This window comes from Atractosteus spatula, unplaced genomic scaffold (assembly GCF_055471065.1).
Source record: "Atractosteus spatula isolate fAtrSpa1 unplaced genomic scaffold, fAtrSpa1.hap1 Scaffold_171, whole genome shotgun sequence".
In the NCBI taxonomy this organism is placed as follows: domain Eukaryota; kingdom Metazoa; phylum Chordata; class Actinopteri; order Semionotiformes; family Lepisosteidae; genus Atractosteus; species Atractosteus spatula.
In genome coordinates, this window is record NW_028296732.1 from 49,820 (window position 1) to 69,427 (window position 19,608).

Here is a 19,608-nt window from a genome sequence, read left to right on the forward strand (position 1 = left end):
ACAGCGTCCGAAAGCGATGGTCGAATGGGGATTGATTTCTGTTGTTTAAGTTGTGGTACGTGTTGCCAACTAAAGTTCAAATGCTTTCTACAATCTTTGGCTGCACGTGGATCATGTAGGTCAAAGAAATGTGTCATGACTGAGGATGCCTCTTCTTCGTGTCTTCGAACAGCTTCCAGTCCATTTCGTCCAGCAGCCAGCCCGGCGGAAGAACATACTGGATTCTAGGGAGCCACGCGATGGCCCTTACACAGGCGACGACCAGGCAGGAAGAAGGTTTCAGCAGATGAGACACGGGTCTGGAGATGTCCACCTTCACCAGGTTACTCAGGCGCCCCAGACAGTGGAACAATTCCTGCCAACCTCTTTCTGTGGTGTTGATGCTGTGATCTATAATGAATTTATGAAGTCCAAGGAAATGGCCATTTTGAGTTGCCTTTGCTAAAAAAAATATTTATATTTATTTATTACATGGAATAAGATAACATAAGATCACTTTATTAGCCATATACAATTTCTTGCATTAGGAATTTGTCTTTTCGCATACCACAGCTTGCCTTCCATGAGACAGACAGACAGAGAGAATCTTGGGGTCAGAGCCCAGGATCAGCCATTGTACAGCGCCTCTGGAGCAGTTGGGGTCAAGGGCCTTGCTCAGGGGCCCAACAGAGTAGGATTCCTCTGCCAGCCACGGGATTTGGACCAGCAACCTTCCAGCCACAGGCAAAGTTCCTTAGCCACAGAGCCACCACTCTGTCCATAGGTTGAATACAGTTGTGGTATCGCAGCTGTAGGTAAGGACAGCTAATCAAGCATTTTAATTCATTTGAATGTCATTTCCAGGAACGTTTCAAAACAGTAGTATCAACCAAGATAATGTTTTCCTGATAGATAGGTTTAAACAATATTATTTTTTGAGAATACTAATACTACTAAGTTTATATATATTTCTAATAAAAAAACTTCAATTGCATTGAAAAATAAAATGCACTTTTGTTAGAAATAGAACTACTGTTTTATTACAACACAGTCCTAAATTAATAGGATAACAATTCTGGCATGAAGCTTATCAAAAATGAGAAAAAGCTCTATTTTATGATTTCCTATGCCTGATTAAAATAACTAAAAAAACTCACTTTATTTAGATATTTTGAATGTTTTATAAACAAACATAGAATGTATCCTAAGCAATGTATTTGAAAAATTACATGGAAAACAAAACATATGATAAAGTAGAGAGTACTGTTTCTGAGCTGGGATATTCTGGTATTCCTAACCAGAATATCCAACACAGGGTCGCAGGGGAGCTGGAGCCTATCCTGGCAAGTAACAGGCGTAGGGCAGGATACACCCTGGATGGCACACCAGTCCATTACAGGGCAGACGGACACACACTCACAAACAGCAGGGCTAATTAACCTACCAGCATGTGGGTGGAAGCCCACATCAACACAGAGAGAACATACAAACGCCACACAGAGAGCATCTTAGGAACTGAACCCAGGGCCCCAGCACTGACAGGTTTGATTTAGCTCTTATTTTTACACCATTTGAAAATCATACAGTAGACTTGTCATAACAAGCACTTATTCTGTTGTAGATCTATTCTAAACATAAAGGATCTCTGTACAACTTACCAAATGTGACAAGACTGTCATCTTTCAAACAGGAGTGCATTCAAAGGGACCTCAAGCATGGCAGAGTTTGACAAACTTTAATAATCATCTCAGCTGCCTTTTTAATGCCTTTTCCAAACGGCAGATGCAAGACTTCAAGGTTTTTAAGTTTCTGCAGTGCACAAGGTGAGAACACAGATAATTAGCAGCACTTATTTACTCATCTCTTTTTGGGACGGCCTATCCCTTCAGGACATTCAGTCTCTTTACTATACATACTGTACAAATATGCAAGAGGGGAGTGAGTCAAGACAAACTTGAGGTTCTTGTCTGGACCGCATTTCCCAGAATGCTGTGGGGTGTGAGCTGCTGCCCGCTGTCACAAGACCTGCTGGTGGAAGATTATTGGTCAGGTGTCAGATCACAAAGAAGGAAGCTCAAGCTTCCAAAAGTCAGTTGCTTTGCTTTCTGCCATTTGAAGTGAAATGGAAATCTAATAAGTAAATTGATTCTTAAAATGTAGAGAGCTTTAGGAAAATATATAACAAAGTACGCACTGTTTAGGTTACTTTAGAAGACAATGTACCAAAACAATATATGCTGTCTAGGTCATTAGATTAGCCGAAAGTAACTGATAAGCTTTGAAAAACAAATCTAGTGGTGCTTCTTCTTTCGTTTTTATGATGTAATCTGTTTTGTCTTAGGGAAAGGGGAAGTGTTAGAAGGGACAAAATGCTGAGCTTTCTCTTACAGCGCAACATCTTATAAAAACCCTGTACTGCTTGTAACAAATTGAGTCTCTGATGCACTTTGCAGAGTGGCAACAGGGCTCCCAATATTGCAATATTGAAATAAAGACCTTACTCAGGTAAGAACTCTCTCTCGTGGCTTCCTTGATAGGTATATTTCCATGACAATTTGGGGGCTCGTCCGGGATCACAAACCTGAGCGCGGATGGCTGCTGAAACTCCATCCGGACCCGGACAATTTTAGCAAATTGGATGAACCTAGGGGGATAAACTGTTTATCCTTCCAGAGACGCATCTGGAGAATTGGCAGCTGTCTGACGTCAGTAAATGATCCTTAAAAAATTAATAGTTTGAAAAGCGAGCCACAGGGGTATTCTCTTCGATGAGTCAGGGACTTATAACGGGTCTGGGACCCGGCAAGTCTGGGACTCGTGAAATGAACATATCTTAACACAGACGTGTGGTGTTTGCTCTGCGGAGTAGTTAATGTGATAAGGTTCAAGAAAGGCACCGTTCGGTAAAAATGGGACCGACCAGACGGCAGATCCTCTGCTAGGCTTTGTGCATCTGAGGGACCAAGAGAAAGACACAGAGGACAGAGCTGCAAGGTTCTGGAAGTGTTTAGTATGAAGAGACTCAGGGAAACACATGTTTTTTGTGAAGAGTCACAGAGAGAGAGAGAGAGAGACTGGAGTTAAGAGTTGTTCAGTTCTTTGAGGATGGCAATTAGCTTAGCTGCCCACTCCTGATAGTGAGGGACTGAAAAAGAGCTAGGTTTTTACTTTGGAGTTTGTTTTTTATTTCCCTGCATTATAAATAACCAGTGCTGTTTCTGAGCCTAATGTCTGTATTTGCGCATGTCTGTTTCTCTGCATTAGCCTGTGTTTAAAGACTGTTACAACAAGTCCAATGGACAGTCAAATGTTTTCATCATTTGGTTTTCCATCACAGGGCACATATAGATGCCAGCTGTAGATACTTAAATGTTTTATAGACACACATGCAATACAATATCTGTGCGATGTATTTAAAAAAACTGATAATTCTGTCAACCAAATTCATCCATCCATTTTCTAGCCATGTTATCCAGTACAGAGCTGCATGGCAGCTGAAGTCTATCCCAGCAAGAAACACGTGCCTGGCAGATACATCCTGGATGTATCTAGATGTGCACATACCTATATAACCTACCACTGTGGGAGGACTGTGGGAGGAGACCAGAGCATCTGAAAGAAACCCACACTAAACCGGAGAGAACATGCAAACTCCCCACAGACAGAACCCTGGTCCGGAATTAAACCCAGGGCTCCAGAACTGCTAATGCAATGACAGGCAATGCCAATGTCCCAGCAATACACCCCAGGGAGCCACCGTGCCACCCATGGACAGAGCAAGCTAATTGGTTTTAGGTCAACACAATCATGCCCAACATCCCAAAGAAATTGGAGCTGAATTGCAGAGCAAACAATCATTTTGCCTATATTAAAAAAGTCAAAGAACTTAAGATCAAATCATAAATATGTTACAGTCACATTGTCACTAAGACGAGCCGTTCACATGAAAGCTTCAATAACTCACTGAGAAGTGCCTGGCTTTTTAGAAGTTAGTTTCCACCTACTGAAAGCTGGCGTTACTTCACACAGTGTCAAACACTTCATCACACAGCTTCAGCACTTTCAGATTTGTTAATCTCCCAAGCTCTACAACTGAGAAAAAAACAAAATATTACAATTAACAGAGATCACAACGACAACTGTTAGAGTGATTGTTTACTTGATAAAAGACCTCTTACCTTTTCTCTTCTCTTATGTCCAGAAATAGAATACCTTCTGTACAGGTTGATCTGTGAAAAGGTTGTGCAAGGCAAATCAACCTAAAATCACAATTTATTTTACCTTTATTCACACACTGTAAAATCCGTCCTCCAAGTGAAAAACAAGTGGTCAGACGCTCTGAACAGTAATTGCAAATGAAAATGAAATAATAGAAACACTGGCTGGACATCTTCAGAATGAACAGTGAAATGTGAACCAAAGAGGACAGAAGGAGACTATGAGAGTGCAGAACAAGATACCCAGGCATGTTGTTGAGGATAATGCCCTGGATTCAAGTGTTTCGTAGCAAAAGCAGTTAACTAGTCATGCAAGTAACAGTCTTATATTTCTAGTTGATTTGGGATGAGCTGTAGACTTTTGTTTTTTTGACATGATTTTGTCAGTAATACGTGAAAAAGTCTAGGCCGGGGTGACTAGTTTTGATAACCTCTGTAAAACCCGCTGGTGTGGATAAGAACTGCTAGAACAACAATCTGGAATATGATGCATCAGAACACGGCACAGACTCATTGGCAGAAGGAAATGGCTCACCAAAACCTGAGAACCGGTAAACGCTTTGCAGCCCAGTCTGAGCTCCCGCAGGCTAGCGCAAGGCAGGGGGCTGATGATGCCTTCCTATGCAGGACAGGAGTCACTTTCCAATACAAAGCTGGACAAGAGTGGGAAATGCACGAAAAGTTGAAACAGAAACAAAAAACCAAAAACCACCCATCAGCAGCTTCATACTGTTACTGGTGCAGACGATGACTGGCCACTCCTCCTGAAAACCACAGCCTCTGGTTCTTTCACCAAGAAGGGCAGTGCAATCACGTTGCAATAATACAGAAGGAGTTTTCCCAATGTTGTAACAGAAAGAATAAGGTTCTGGATTACAAGACGAAGTTAATTGCATGCAAGGAAAAATAAAGCCGAAGTCTTGTTTCCCACAAGAAACAACAAAACCGAAATATTGTTCAAAGTGCTGGTACAAACTTTAGGTTTATATATCCTTTCCTTTCCGCTTCTGACATCGCTCGTTATTATGGTAAAGAGGGGAGGTCACGTGTTTGGCCAGTTCACAGCTTTTTGGCCAAATGATCAGGGATTAAGTCCCCAGGGGGTTCCCTAGCTCTCCTAGCTTGCATCTGGAATCCTTATCAGTTAACCCCCTTTCCTGCCATAAACTTCAGCTTGTTGTTTAGAAGTCTAATCTTCATACAGAAAGGACTTAAAATTAACCCCGTCTTCACATCTTACTTCATTCCCCCCTTATAAAATATGGCATACTGATGGCCCCACACCTCATCATCATACACACATTCTTTTCACATTTTTTTCTACACACATCTATTAGAGGCCTCAACCTGAATTCTCCCTCTTCCCCAATAGAGGTTTCACAGGGGTCTCAGACTCCTGCTCTCCCAGTGCCGCTCATCTGGCATCTGCACGGGTGTTACCTTGAGTTACTGGAATTCTTTATTTATCGTGTTATTTACACCTTACTTCAACTACTTCAGTCGGCAGCTGTAAAACTACAAATCAGTTCAGAGACAAAGGTCTTCCTTTCCTACCATAAACTCCTGTTGCTTAGAAGTCTAATCTTCAAGCAGAAAGGACTTAATTTAACCCCCATCTTTACTTTTACTTCACCAATAATAATTACTGTATATTGATTTGACCTCAGCATTGGCCTTACCTTGATTCATTTTGGTATTGGTATTCTTAATTTATCTGCTTGGGCCTTTTCAAACAATGCTGTGACAACTCCCAAAGTGCGCTCTATTCCTTCGGCCTTTCACTTTCCATCAGCACTTTTGTAAGACTTACATTTTGGTTATTTGTAAGCTTTAACGTAGCTTCTACTTGGCACATACTGTCGAATTTATAAAGGGAAGTTTGTAGTTGATTACATAAATGAGTTTGGAAATTTAAGATGGAATGCAGTTAAGGCAGATATTTAGATTCATGCAGCAATATTTTTTGCATTCGTATTGCTCCAAGGAACACATCTGTGCGGTCATGTTAAGTGTTTTTAAAGACAAAATGGTTTGATGTTTTAGAAGAAAATGCAGTCCAAACACTCATATTTGTTTGCTCTGGCACAATATTTTTGGAATCATGTTTTGATCAGCTTCCCAGTCTTGGTCAGGAGTAGCCATTCATTCCAACAGATCTTTGTTAGTCTGACTCATCCATCCATCCCTTTTTCTAACCACTTATTCCAGTTCAGGGTTAGGGTTAGCCTTGTAGCGCAGTGGCCCTGGGTTCACTTTCAGTGCTGTCTGCATGGAGTTTGCATGTTTTCCCTGTGCTCATGTGGGTTTCCTCCAGGTGATGCAGTTTCCTCCCACAGTCCACTGGCAGTGCTGGTAGGTGAACAGACTCCGATCTGAGTGTGCATGTATGTTTGTATCTGTCTGCTCTGCAGTGGGCTGGCATCCCATCCAGGGTGTATCCTGCCTTACCCCTGTTGCTTGCTAGATAGGTTCTGGCTTCCTCACGACCCTGTAGTGTATAAAGCACTTTAGAAAATGGATGGATGGATGGATTAACCTGATATTACCTAATATAGTGTCTTCCTGTTGTATGGTAATATTCAAGTACAGTTGCCTTAGAGTAACCACCTTGCTGAATCCAACTGGTAGGGCACACAAAATTCCTGGAGATGGACCCAGTACTAATTTCAGTTCCTCCAGTTTTGAAAATGTGTCCATTTGACGGAGTAGTAATTCTGGAAAATTAGAAAAGGCGGTTTATTCATTAAACTCTAAACTACTAACAGCCAACTTTCTGTAGTAAAACCGTGTTCAATATTCGTGATTTCGCTTCTTTGCACAAAAGTGTTATAAGGTTATACAATGTTATAAGGCACAGCTGCGTTAACATGACTTAACATGATTCTGGAGCAGTGCATCCTGGGTAATGCTTCAATTGTTCAGTTTCCTTCAGGAAAGCGTTAGAAGTGGCTTGTATGTGGACCTGTTACCAGAGCAGTGCCTGTGCGCGACTCAGTGTTGTGTTGCCAGATAAAAGAAATATTATTAAAACAAATATCTTCCATGAATCCCTAAACTATCAGTTTCAATTTACTTTCCTGTCAGTTATTCCTGTGAGGTAATAAGCGTCATTACAAGGCGATAGTGCTGCATTTTTGAACAATAATAAAAATAAGATCTAAAAGGAAAGAAAATGCACACAACAATGAAAAGAAAAACTTAGTCCAGTACATGGTAATCTGTTATATAGCAGTGATCTTATTAGTTTGCACATACAATAATTAGAATTATAGGGAGGACGGAATGCTTTTCTGAAGTTTTCAGAACTAATTTTCTTTAAAAATACTAATAACTAATATCACTTATTTCTGATATAGTTATAACAAAAATAATTATGGTTTTGTGAACTGTGGAACCACACATTATTTTCCCGCAAGGCATTAAGTTCCATGTTTGAAAATTCACCATCTGAGGAGACCTCAAGGCACCTAACCCTCATAAATACCAAAGTGTTACTGTACACTGTACTAGTACACTAGAGGGCACAAGTGAATTTCAAATTGGCTTCTTTACGAAAGCAGCTGTAGGTGTGTGGAACATGCTGCTCAGTGATAGTGTTGAAGCCGATACCCTGACATCATTCAAGACAGCTAGATGAGGTCCTCCAGTCAGGAAGGGAGGCACTCCTTTACACAAAGGGATGTGGGAGCATGGAACAAGCTAAATATCCAAGTTGTTTCACAAATGGAAACTACAGGGAAGTACATTTAAAAATGAGCATGGGAGACAATAGCTCACACAAAGGGTGGTGGGATAGTTTTCTTTCAGGAAACAAATGGATGACATCCTGGGATCAATTCAGTACTAGCTACCAAATAAAAAAAGGTCAGAAAGCTGTTGTAGTGTGCTCTCATGAGGCACCAGTTCTGTAGGGGTTTGGGCATTTACTGGGACAATTATTAATTGTGGCAGTAAATCACAAAATGATTCTTTTTATGGCCTTAGAATCCAACCATGCGGTATAACTCAAACAACGCACACACACAGGTACTAATACACTAAAATACATTTATTAATACATAGAAGGTGCATGTAAATCTAACAGATCTTATCGTGAGGGTTAGCAGAATACAAAAGGTATATATTCATTCAGTTACAAAGAGTTACACATATCAAGAGGACATACGTTCAGTATATCATTCATTTAGACCGTTTCTTGAATGAACTTGGTTACAACTTCTACATTAGATACTCAAAACAAGTACATAACTCTTAGGAATTAAATTGATATCAACTGGTTGGGATAACAATTGAATTCTCGAGCAGTAATGCAGTGAAGTTGAATACTCATCCAATCTCTGGGGATTCAGATCTCCCCCGGACAAAGAAACAGTTGCAGGCTTGTTGCTGTCCAATCCGTGCTCTCTGGCTAGGTGCCAAGCGGTGCTCGGTGCGGCTGGAGAGATTCCTGCTGCGCTGCTCTCTGAAGACCGAGCTAGTTAGTGTTGGCTTTAACTAGCAAAGTTTGTGCACAGGAGAAAACTGACTGTGGGTCCCAGCTGGTCAGGAAGAAGAACGGTTCGTTCCTGATGAAGCGCTAGTTCTGAATACTGATTCAGCTGTCCACAGTTCCGACCTGTTCACGAGGCTTGCTGCTGATGCTAACCTCGGGTGGGTCCTCTGGTTACTCTCTGGCAACCTCCGCTCTCGACTCTTAGAACAAGGAAAGTTCTGGCACTCGGACACACTGGCCGTTACATGGTGGTCCGGGCTGAGTCTCAGGATGGTCAGGAGGCGTGCTGCGAGAATGTCCTGCACTTCCCAACTGTTCTGGCCTGCGGGCCGTCCTGTCCTGGAATCATTCGCACCCCTGGAATTGTTCTTTTTGGAATTCTTCTTCAGGCCCTCTGTGTTGCCTGTTTTTACCTGGAGGAACTTCAGGTCCTTCATTGGCTGAAAGTTTAATGGGCATCAGAGACCCACGTGGGTTACTCGGCCCTACCAGTTCCTGATTGGTTGATCAAGGTGAGATGTGAGTAACTCACCCCTGACACTTAGGAATGCAGTCCAGATGTCCATCTGGCACTCCCTAGACAGATAGGCGCCAATGGATGACCATTGATCATGATAGCCAGGCTTAGCTAAGTGCATCCCCATTTGGGAGCTGTCCCTTATCAAAGAAACCTTAAATCAGCCTGCATGAATAGCTTATCTGTGGCTGCACCACAGAGATGAAGAGAGAGATGGGGCCTCACTGGCAAGAGAGCGCAAAACTTAATTCCTGTATTTTAATAAGCCTTGCCGCTACAGGTGTAACAGTAATAGTATCATGAAATCTTTATTCCTCCCTGCAGTCTCACTCTCTAACAATGTAAAATAAATGCATTATGACATTATCCATAAACAAATATTTCTGGTAGTAGCTGATACATTAATGCTGCACACTGGTATCTTTCCGGGAGTTAATAGGATGTGCATATAAACTGTGCATCATGTGATACCTGTCAGTTACACCTTCAACAGGCTGACAGGGTTAGCTTGAGAATACCAGCAGAGTTAGAAGATGAGTGTTAGTTGTTGTGAAGCAGGGTTATGAAGTGGTGTAGCTTCTTCTACACTCTGTTGTGTTAAATCCTGCTTGACCTTAAAATGCCTTTTGTCTTGTGTTTTTGTGTGTGTGAATTACCTGAGTCAGGGTAGTGTCAGCAGGGTCTTGTCACAGTAGATGAGTGTATATACAGTGCCTTCAGAAAGTATTCACCCACTGGAATTTTGTCGCATTTTGTTCCCATTACACCTCCACATTTTAACATTTTTTTCCTCGTTTTAAGAACACTAAATTCAACACATTTATGAATCAAAAATATTTTTTATTCAAGAACATTTGTTTTTCAAAATGAAAGATTTACATTTCTCATTTACAAAAGTATTGTATTACAAGAGATTGTTTGTGTCTGCAGTTTCTCCCATTTCAGCCAAAAAGCTCTGCAACTCTGTCAGTGTTGGAGCTGGCCACTTTTGGTCACTTTTCTGACAATCACCATTCTTGTCCGGTTGCTCAATTTGGTAGGAGGGCCTGATCTTAGTAGTGTCTGGGTTTTGCCATGTTTTTTCTATTTAGTTACAATGGGATTTAACGGTGCTCCTAGGAAGGTTCAAAACTTTGCCAATCTTTTTATAACCTTCTCCAGTTTTTTTTCCTCCTAACAACTTCATCTCAAAGTTCCAAAGGTAGCTCCTTGGTCTTCATGACAGCAGGACTGATCTGATCTGCTGTTTTAGTGAGACCTCACAGTCAGTGATACCTATTGTGCAATCAAGCAATTGAACACCGGTGAATTTGAAATGAACACAGGTGTACCTTGTTAATGTATTTAGTGTGATCTCTCAAGATAATTGACCCAAATTACGTTGTTGAAACAAAGGGAGTGAATACTTATCAATTAAGTAATTTTCCATTTTTATTTTTAATAGATGTCTTCAGAATTATAAATACTTAATTTCATTTGAACATTATAGAGAATTGCTTCTACAGGAGTGGAAAAAAACATTTAAATATGATTTAATTTGACTTTGCAACACAGCAGAATGAGAAATAAACAATGGGGTGTGAGTACTTTCTGAAGGCACTGTATATATAGCTTGTCCTGTCTGCAGTTGCATTGAAAAAAAAATTGAAGTATTACTAACGGTGCCAAAATAGATTTTCTTATTAAAAGAGATTCATACAGTATCTTATTCTTTATTATTTACCCTTTATTGCATAAATATTTATTGTATTTGATATATATGCTCTCTTATCCACATAAATTAAACTCTGTGACAAGAACTATTTCTGTTTTAGTCAACTGTAAATAAGAGTATAGTCAAAATTTAACTGACCAGACGAACTCAAAATTGGGTGACTACAAAGTGACTATGACTAATAGACATTTTGGGAACAAGTAAAGGTTTGTTCCATGCTGAAAAGAGAAGAAAATAAATGTCTCGGCTGTGGAGCCTTCTTCGGATGTCACATGCTGACGCATCTACCCACTTGAACTAAAAGACATTTTAGTTGACTTGACTTAGACTATGATTAAATAAAAAACCTGGTGACTAAATTGGTGTTTTTAAGTCACCTGACTGGAACTCTTCCCACACTGACTGTAGCTGAATGGTCTGTCTCCTGTGTGAATGCGCTGGTGCTTTTTTAAGTCATGCGATTGAATAAAACTCTTCCCACACTGACTGCAGATAAACGGTCTCTCTCCTGTGTGAATGCGCTGGTGGGCTATTAAGCTACGTGACTGACTAAAACTCTTCCCACACTGACTGCAGCTGAATGGTCTCTCTCCTGTGTGAATGCGCTGGTGCTTTTTTAAGTCATGCGATTGAATAAAACTCTTCCCACACTGACTGCAGCTGAACGGTCTCTCTCCTGTGTGAATGCGCTGGTGGGCTATTAAGCTACTTGACTGACTAAAACTCTTCCCTTACTGACCACAGCTGAATGGTCTCTCTCCTGTGTGAATGCGCTGGTGGGTTATTAAGCTACTTGACCGACTAAAACTCTTTCCACACTGACAGCAGCTGAACGGTCTCTCTCCTGTGTGAATGCGCTGGTGTGATTGTAAGTGGCTTTTCAGACTAAAACTCTTCCCACACTGACTGCAACTGAATGCTCTCTCTCCTGTGTGAATGCGCCGGTGGGCTATTAAGCTACTTGACTGACTAAAACTCTTCCCACACTGACTGCAGCCGAATGGTCTCTCTCCTGTGTGAATGCGCTGGTGGGTTATTAAATTACTTGACTGACTAAAAGTCTTCCCACACTGACTGCAGGTGAACAGTCTCTCTCCTGTGTGAATGCGCTGGTGGGTTATTAAGTTACATGACCGACTAAAACTCTTCCCACACTGACTGCAGCAGAATGGTCTCTCTCCTGTGTGAATGTGCTGGTGGGATTTTAAGGCATGTGACTGACTAAAAATCTTCCCACACTGACTGCAGCTGAACGGTCTCTCTCCTGTGTGAATGTGCTGATGTTGTTTTAAGAGGTGCAAGTGACTAAAACTGTTCCCACAATGACTACATCTGAAAGGTCTCTCTCCCGTGTGAATATGCTGGTGTCTTTTAAAGTCACTTGACTGAATAAAACTCTTCCCACACTGACTGCAGCTGAATGGTCTCTCTCCTGTGTGAAGGTGCTGGTAGGGCTTTGAAATGCTAGAATAACAGAAACGCTGCTCCTCCCTGTGCCATAATGGCAGTTTGTCCACTCCATCTGAGCAAGGCCTTGAGTGATTCTTCCTCATCCTCTGATTGTACTGGGGTCTCTTATTCTGCCAATGCTCCATGGAATGGTCTTGCTCTGTGTGCTGAGATTTGTTTTCTCCACCATGTCCTTCAGTGTGCTGCTCAGCAGTGTGAATCATCCGGGGCTCCTTCTCCAGCTCTCTGAGACTAAAACTGTCTAGTTCATTCAGTTGTTCCCCTCTTTGCCCAAGAACAGACCTACTCTCCAGTTCATTAAAACTTTTAACAATTTTCTCAGTAACCAGATTATTAAACCTGTGTGTAAAGCCATCAGATACTAAGGGATCATATGATTGTTTGAGTCTCTGCAATGACAGTCTCTCCACTTGAACAGAACAAGGCCTAATTATCAAGCCCTGTAGGAGCTGCTGTTGCTCCTCCCTGTACTGACTCCTCTCTGTGTGCTGTGACTCAGTACTGTTCTCTTCACCAGGTACATCAGTCTGCTGCTCTGCAGCGTCAATCAACTTGGACTTCATGTCCTGTTCTGTAAGATTTAAAACATCCAGTTCTTCACTGTGCTCTCGTACAGAGACACAGCCCAGTTCATTACAACCTTGTGTAATATTGTTCGAGTCCAGATTATTAATCTTCTCTATAAAATCATCACATACTAAGAGCCTAGGTGTCTCACTCTCAGGCTCTGTCTTCATCATGGGCACAGAGTCCAGATCCTCGACACTCTGTCTGCTCTCTGTGTGCTGCTCACTGAGTGTCTCTTTCCCTTCTGCGACAGTGAGCTCTCTCTCCTGCACCAAACTGGAGCCCCACTCCTCCTCACTGTGCTGCTGTTCAAGAGGAGCCATTTCCCCAGCGTCAGAGAGAGCACTGGTCTCTGTGCCTGTAAATACAGGAAAAGAAAACAAGAACTTTATAATAATAATAAACTTTATTTTATATAGCACCTTTAAAGGTGGCTTCTCAAAGCACTTTACAGAAGGCCAACAACAAAAAATACACAATATAAGCATGATAGATAGATAGATAGATAGATAGATAGATAGATAGATAGATAGATACTTTATTGATCCCGTGAGGGAAATTGCAGTGCAACAGCAGCTTAACACACACAACACAGCCACAATGTAACGAATTATATAATAATAGTACAATACATACAATACAATACAAGAGTTACTCACAGTCCAGACGCACAAGAACAAACTAGAACAGAACAGTACACAGAAAATCATATCACACTCATATCACACATATGGATATAAATATAGATGTAACTGTAGATATAAATATAAATGTATTGCACAGGTCCCTGGCATATATTGCACAGAAAGTGGTTGTAAACGGGAAAAAGAAAAAGAAAAAGAAGAAGAAGAGAACAGATGTAGCAGTAGATGTGTAGATGCGTTTAATCCAGATACAGGTCACTGTCGATGTTGCCTCTGCCAAGACGCAAGGTGGATGCGTTGTACAGTCTTATGGCAGACGGCAAGAATGACCTCCTGTAGCGCTCCCTGTTGCACCGTGGATGAATCAGTCTATTGCTGTACGTGCTCTTCATTCCTGCAAGCCTGTCATAGAGGGGATGGGAGAAGTTGTCCATGATGGCCTCTAGTTTGGACATCATTCTCCTCTCAGCCACTACCTCCAAGGAGTCCAGGTCAGACCCAATGACAGAGCTTGCTCTCCTGATGAGCTTGTTCAGCCTTTTGGAATCTACTGCTCTAATCCCCGAGCCCCAGCACACCACTGCGTAGAAAATGGCACTCGCTACCACCGACTGATAGAACATGTGTAGCATCTTACTACACACATTGAAGGACCTGAGCCTCCTCAAGAAGTAGAGTCGGCTCTGTCCCTTCTTATAGATGGCCTCGGTGTTCTTAGACCATTCCAGTCTATCGTCGATGTGCACTCCCAGGTACTTGTACGAGTCCACCATCTCCACGCCACTCCCATGGATGTAGACAGGAGTAGGTTTGACCTTTTTCCTCCTGAAATCTACCACCAGTTCCTTTGTCTTTGTAACATTCAGTTCCAAGTGGTTTACCCCACACCACTCCACAAAGCTGCTGACCAGTCCTCTGTACTCCTCCTCCTGCTCACCCTTGATACATCCCACAATTGCAGAGTCATCTGAGAACTTCTGCAGGTGGCATGACTCTGAGTTGTACTTAAAGTCCGAAGTATAGAGGGTGAAGAGGAATGGAGAAAGAACTGTCCCTTGAGGTGCCCCTGTGTTACTCACTACCTGTTCAGACACACAGTTCTGAAGTCTCACAGACTGTGGTCTGCCTGTCAGGTAGTCAGTGATCCACGAGGTCGTGGAGGCATCGACTTGCATCTCTTCCAGCTTCCTCCTTAGAAGTAAGGGCTGGATGGTATTGAAGGCACTGGAGAAGTCGAAAAACATGATCCTTACAGTGTTGCCAGCCCTGTCCAGGTGTGAGTAGGCCCTTTGCAGCATGTAGATGATCGCATCCTCCACACCAACACTGGGCTGGTAGGCAAACTGTAGGGTGTCCAGTGATGAGCTGACCAGGGGTCTCAGGTGGGATAAGACCAGCCTTTCCAGTGTCTTCATGATGTGAGAAGTCAGTGCAACTGGTCTGTAGTCGTTGAGGACAGAGGGGCGCCCTTTCTTTGGTACCGGGACCAGGCATGATGTCTTCCAGAGCACCGGGACTCTTTCCAAGCGCAGGCTCAGGTTGAACAGTTGCTGGAGCACTCCGCTCAGCTGATCAGCACAGGCCCTCAGAACTCTGGGACAGATGTTATCTGGTCCTGCGGCCTTACCCTCGTGCAGCCTCTTCAGCTCCTTCTTCACCTGGTCAGTTGTGATGGTCAGCCTGGCCTGGGGGTTGGTGCTCATAGTGCTTTTAGTGCTGCAGGTGTTAATGGCGGAGGTGTTGGAGAGTGGCAGCTGTGGGGGATGGGTGGGTGAGTAGCCGTCGGGGGTTGTGGCTGTAGGCGGCCATGTTTGTGGGGGGATGGAGGAGGTATTGGGCAGTCGCAGCTGTGAAGGGTTAGGGAGCGTGTGGCTGTGGGGGGATGGGTGTTGCGCCACAGAGGACCCAGAATCAAACCTGTTAAAGAACTGGTTCAACTCGTTGGCCATCTCCAGGTTCCCCTCTGTTGCACCCCCAGCCTGTTTGAAGCCAGTGATCTCTCTCATACTGCTCCATACATCTCTCACCCTATTCCTTTGCAGCTTATCCTCTACCCTCCTCCTGTAGGCGTCCTTGCTCTCTCTTAACTTCTGCTTTAGCTCCCTCTGTACACGCTTGACCTCTTCCTTATCTCCCCTCCTAAAGGCTCTCTTCTTGTCATTCAGAAGAGCCTTCAGGTCGCTGGTAATCCAGGGTTTGTTATTGGAAAAGCAGTGTACGTCTTTGGTGGGGATGGTGTTGTCTACGCAGAAGTTAATATAGTCAGTGACACAGTCCACCATGCTGTCTATGTCGTCCCCATGTGGTTCGCACAGCACATCCCAGTCGGTGGCCTCCAAAGCACCACGAAGATCCTCCATAGCCTCCAGAGACCATCTCCTCACAGTCCTCATGGTCGCAGGTTGGCGCTGGACAATAGGCGTGTATATTGGTGTGAGCAAGACAAGGTTGTGATCTGATCTGCCAAGGGGGGGAAGGGCTGTGGAACTATATGCATCCTTAGCATTGGCATATAATAAGTCCAGTGTTTTGTTTTCTCTGGTCGGGCACTTAACAAACTGGTGGAAAGTAGGCAGAGTGGTGGAAATGGATACGTGGTTAAAGTCCCCTGAAATAGCTATAAAAGCGCTTGGGTGCTTTGTTTGTAGCCTGGCTGTGACTGTGTTTATGACGTCACACGCTACCTCTGCATTTGCCGTAGGTGGGATGTAAACAACAACAAAGATGGCACATGTAAACTCCCGCGGCAGATAGTACGGACGCAGTCCTACGGCTACCAGTTCGATGTCCGGGTTGCAGACTCGCTCCTTAACATGAGTATGTCCAGGATTACACCATCTGTTGTTTACAAGCACCGCGAGCCCCCCTCCTTTCCTCTTACCGCTCTCGGTGTTTCAATATAGTTGAGAATATAGTTAGATGAGTCAGTAGATGGTGGTACTAAGTCCAGTAGGAGCAGAGGGGTAAAGAACAGATAAATAAAGGCTCTTCTGAAGAAGAAGGTTTTGAGTCTGGATTTGAAGAAGCTTAGAGAAAGTGACTCTGATATCCTTGGGGAGAAAGTTCTAGAGCTTGGGGCAAAACAGGAGAAGGCCATGTCACCCACAGAGTGTAGAAGGACTGGGGGACAAATAGTTGAACACAATTAGAAGAGCGAAGGTTGTGAGGTGGGGAGTAGGGCGATAACTCAGACAGGTACTGAGGTGCCAAGCCATAGAGAGCCTTATAGGTAAGCAGGAGGATTGTTAAGCATCACGAAACTTGACAGGAAGCCAGTGCAAGGACTCCAGGATAGGAGTAATGTGAATACTTGCACTAGACAAACTGGAAATTACAGCATATTAACACTGCACTGACAGAGATGGGTAAATACAGACACACTGACTGGACACTGCAGCATATTAGCACTGCACTGAAAGGGGTTAATATAGACATGCTGACTGGACACTACAGTACATTAACACTGCACTGAGAGAGAAAGGGGTTAATACAGACACTGACTGGACACTACAGTACATTAACACTGCACTAAGAGAGGGGTTCATACAGACACACTGACTGGACACTACAGTACATTAACACTGCACTAAGAGAGGGGTTCATACAGACACACTGACTGGACACTACAGTACTTTAACACTGCACTGAGACGGAGGCATTTATACAGCCATGGACTGCTCAGAGAAGGGGGGTAAATACAGACAGACTGACAGACAGGACACTACAGTACATTAGCACTGCACTGAGAGAGAGCGGTTAATACAGACACACTGACTGGACACTACAGAAGATTAACACTGCACTGAGTGACAGGTTAATACAGACATGCTGACTGGACACTACAGTACATTAACACTGCATTGAGAAAGAGAGGGATTAATACAGACACACTGACTGCATATTATAGTACTTTAAAACTGCACGGAGAGAGGTGGGTTAATACATAGACACTGACTGGACACTACAGTACATTAACACTACACTGAGACAGAGAGGGGTTAATACAAACACACTGACTGGACACTCCAGTATATTAACACTGCACTGAGAGAGAGAGGGGTTGATTCACACACACTGACTGCACACTACAATATATTAACACTGCACTGAGATAGAGGGGTTAATACAGACACACTGACTGGACAATACAGTACATTAACACTGCACTGAGAGAGAGGGGGGTTAATACATACATACTGACTGGACACTACAGTACTTTGTAACACTGCACTGAGAGGGGGGGGGGGTTAATACAAACACACTGACTGGACACTACAGCACATTAACACTACACTGAGAGAGAGTGTTCAATCAATCTTTATTGACAGAAAAAATAAACAAAGTATGAATCTTGATTCTTAGAACCCCACCTTAAGAATTATTAAAATAAAATCATAATTGGAATATTAATTTTTTATTCACAATCCTGCACGTTTCCAAAACACCAACGCTTTTCAAATGTTCCACAGTCATTATGAGATAATATAAAACATATATTTTAACGACATCCTGCTCTTCACCAACCCTTCAAACATCCTCACCAAGTCTACAGACCCGGAACCAGAGATCTTATTTTTCAGAGTCTTGTAGATGGTGAGTTTGGCCTGGCCCAGTAGAAAGTTGGCGAGGAGGGTCTGAGTTTTTTGTTTTTTCGTATGACCCACCCCGAACATGAAAATAATGTAATTAAAGGCCAGGCCAAGGTTGATGAAGAGCCAAATCAACACGGCAAACATGGGCGACAGGTGGGGGCAGGCACTGTAGTAGTGGAACACCGTCTCCCTCTGAGCGCAGAAGGGACAGGCCCCTTTTGTTGAGGGGAAATCTGTAGAGGCTACCCCAGGCAGGCCGGACACCATCTGGCACCCCCAGATGAGCCCTCCAGGGAGTGTCAGGGAGTGCAGACAGCTGGGCCTGGTGTCTAGATGTTACAACTAGTCTATACAGACACTTCCCCTCAACACCAGCCAGAGACCTCTCCTATGAAGCAAGGGACTCAAGGAGAGATCCTGTCGGCCCGGGACTGAGTGCAGGAGACACTAGCAGACCAGGGAAAGGAGGCTGTGTGGTTGGAAGGTGGCGTTCCTCAAACAGACCCTGGACTAGCAGCATCTCCTCAAGAGGCAGAGCAGAGCAGAGCAAAGCTGACTAAGAAACCCGTCCACACACCGCCGCGAGTGTAGTCCCAGAGCGTCACATGCCCACTCCATGCTGCGCCAGCAGTCCTGATCCACGTCAAGCAGGTGGTGGAGTTGTGTGACGTTGGCGCGGACCAGTCTGCCGGTAAAGTCCAAGGAGCGGCCCAGTTCTGTGTCCATTCACGGATTGTGTACTAGTGGCTCTCAGAGTGTCCAGTATAGACTGGGCCGCTCCTCCTCTCTCCGCACGTGCAGATGCCGCCAGGCTTTCAGGAGACTCCGCTGGAAAGGCTGCAGTGGAGACAGGTCAACCCTGCTGGTGTCCATCAGGAAGAGAACAGAGTCGATCCCGAGGTGTCCTGCTAGACGCAACAGGGTGAAGGTCAGCTCCCTCCAGGACAGCGAGGCCGGGACATACAGCAGCTTCTGTACTGCCTGCATACGAAAGGCGTCCACCCGGCTCCGGATGTCAACGAGTCCTTGTCCTCCGTCCTCTCTGGGCAAATAGAGGACACCCCTCCACAGCCAGTGCAGTCCATCCCAGAAGAAGTCGAGAAGCGTGGCCTGCAGCTCCTCGATCAGTCCAGCTGGTGGCTCCAGGCACAGCAGGCAATGCCACAACATTGAAGCCACCAGGGTGTTGACAATCAGAACCCGGCCTCTGTAGGAGATCAGGGAGAGCAGCCAGCGCCAGCGGTCCAGGCGACCTTTCACTTTTTCGAGGAGCCCCTCCCAGTTCTTCCTCACACTGGCCTTGTCCCCCAGGTACAACCCCAGGTATTTGAGTCCTCCTCTGGTCCAGCTGAACCTCTCTGGCAAGACTGGGGGACCCGTCTCGCTCCACTCTCCCAAGAGTAGGGCGCTACTCTT

General features: G+C 44.0%; 1 pseudogene; it reads right to left on the minus strand.

The window, feature by feature from the left end:
• Positions 1-133: 133 nt before the first annotated feature.
• On the minus strand, positions 134-18,918 carry LOC148809079 (uncharacterized; annotated as a pseudogene).
• Positions 18,919-19,608: the final 690 nt, after the last annotated feature.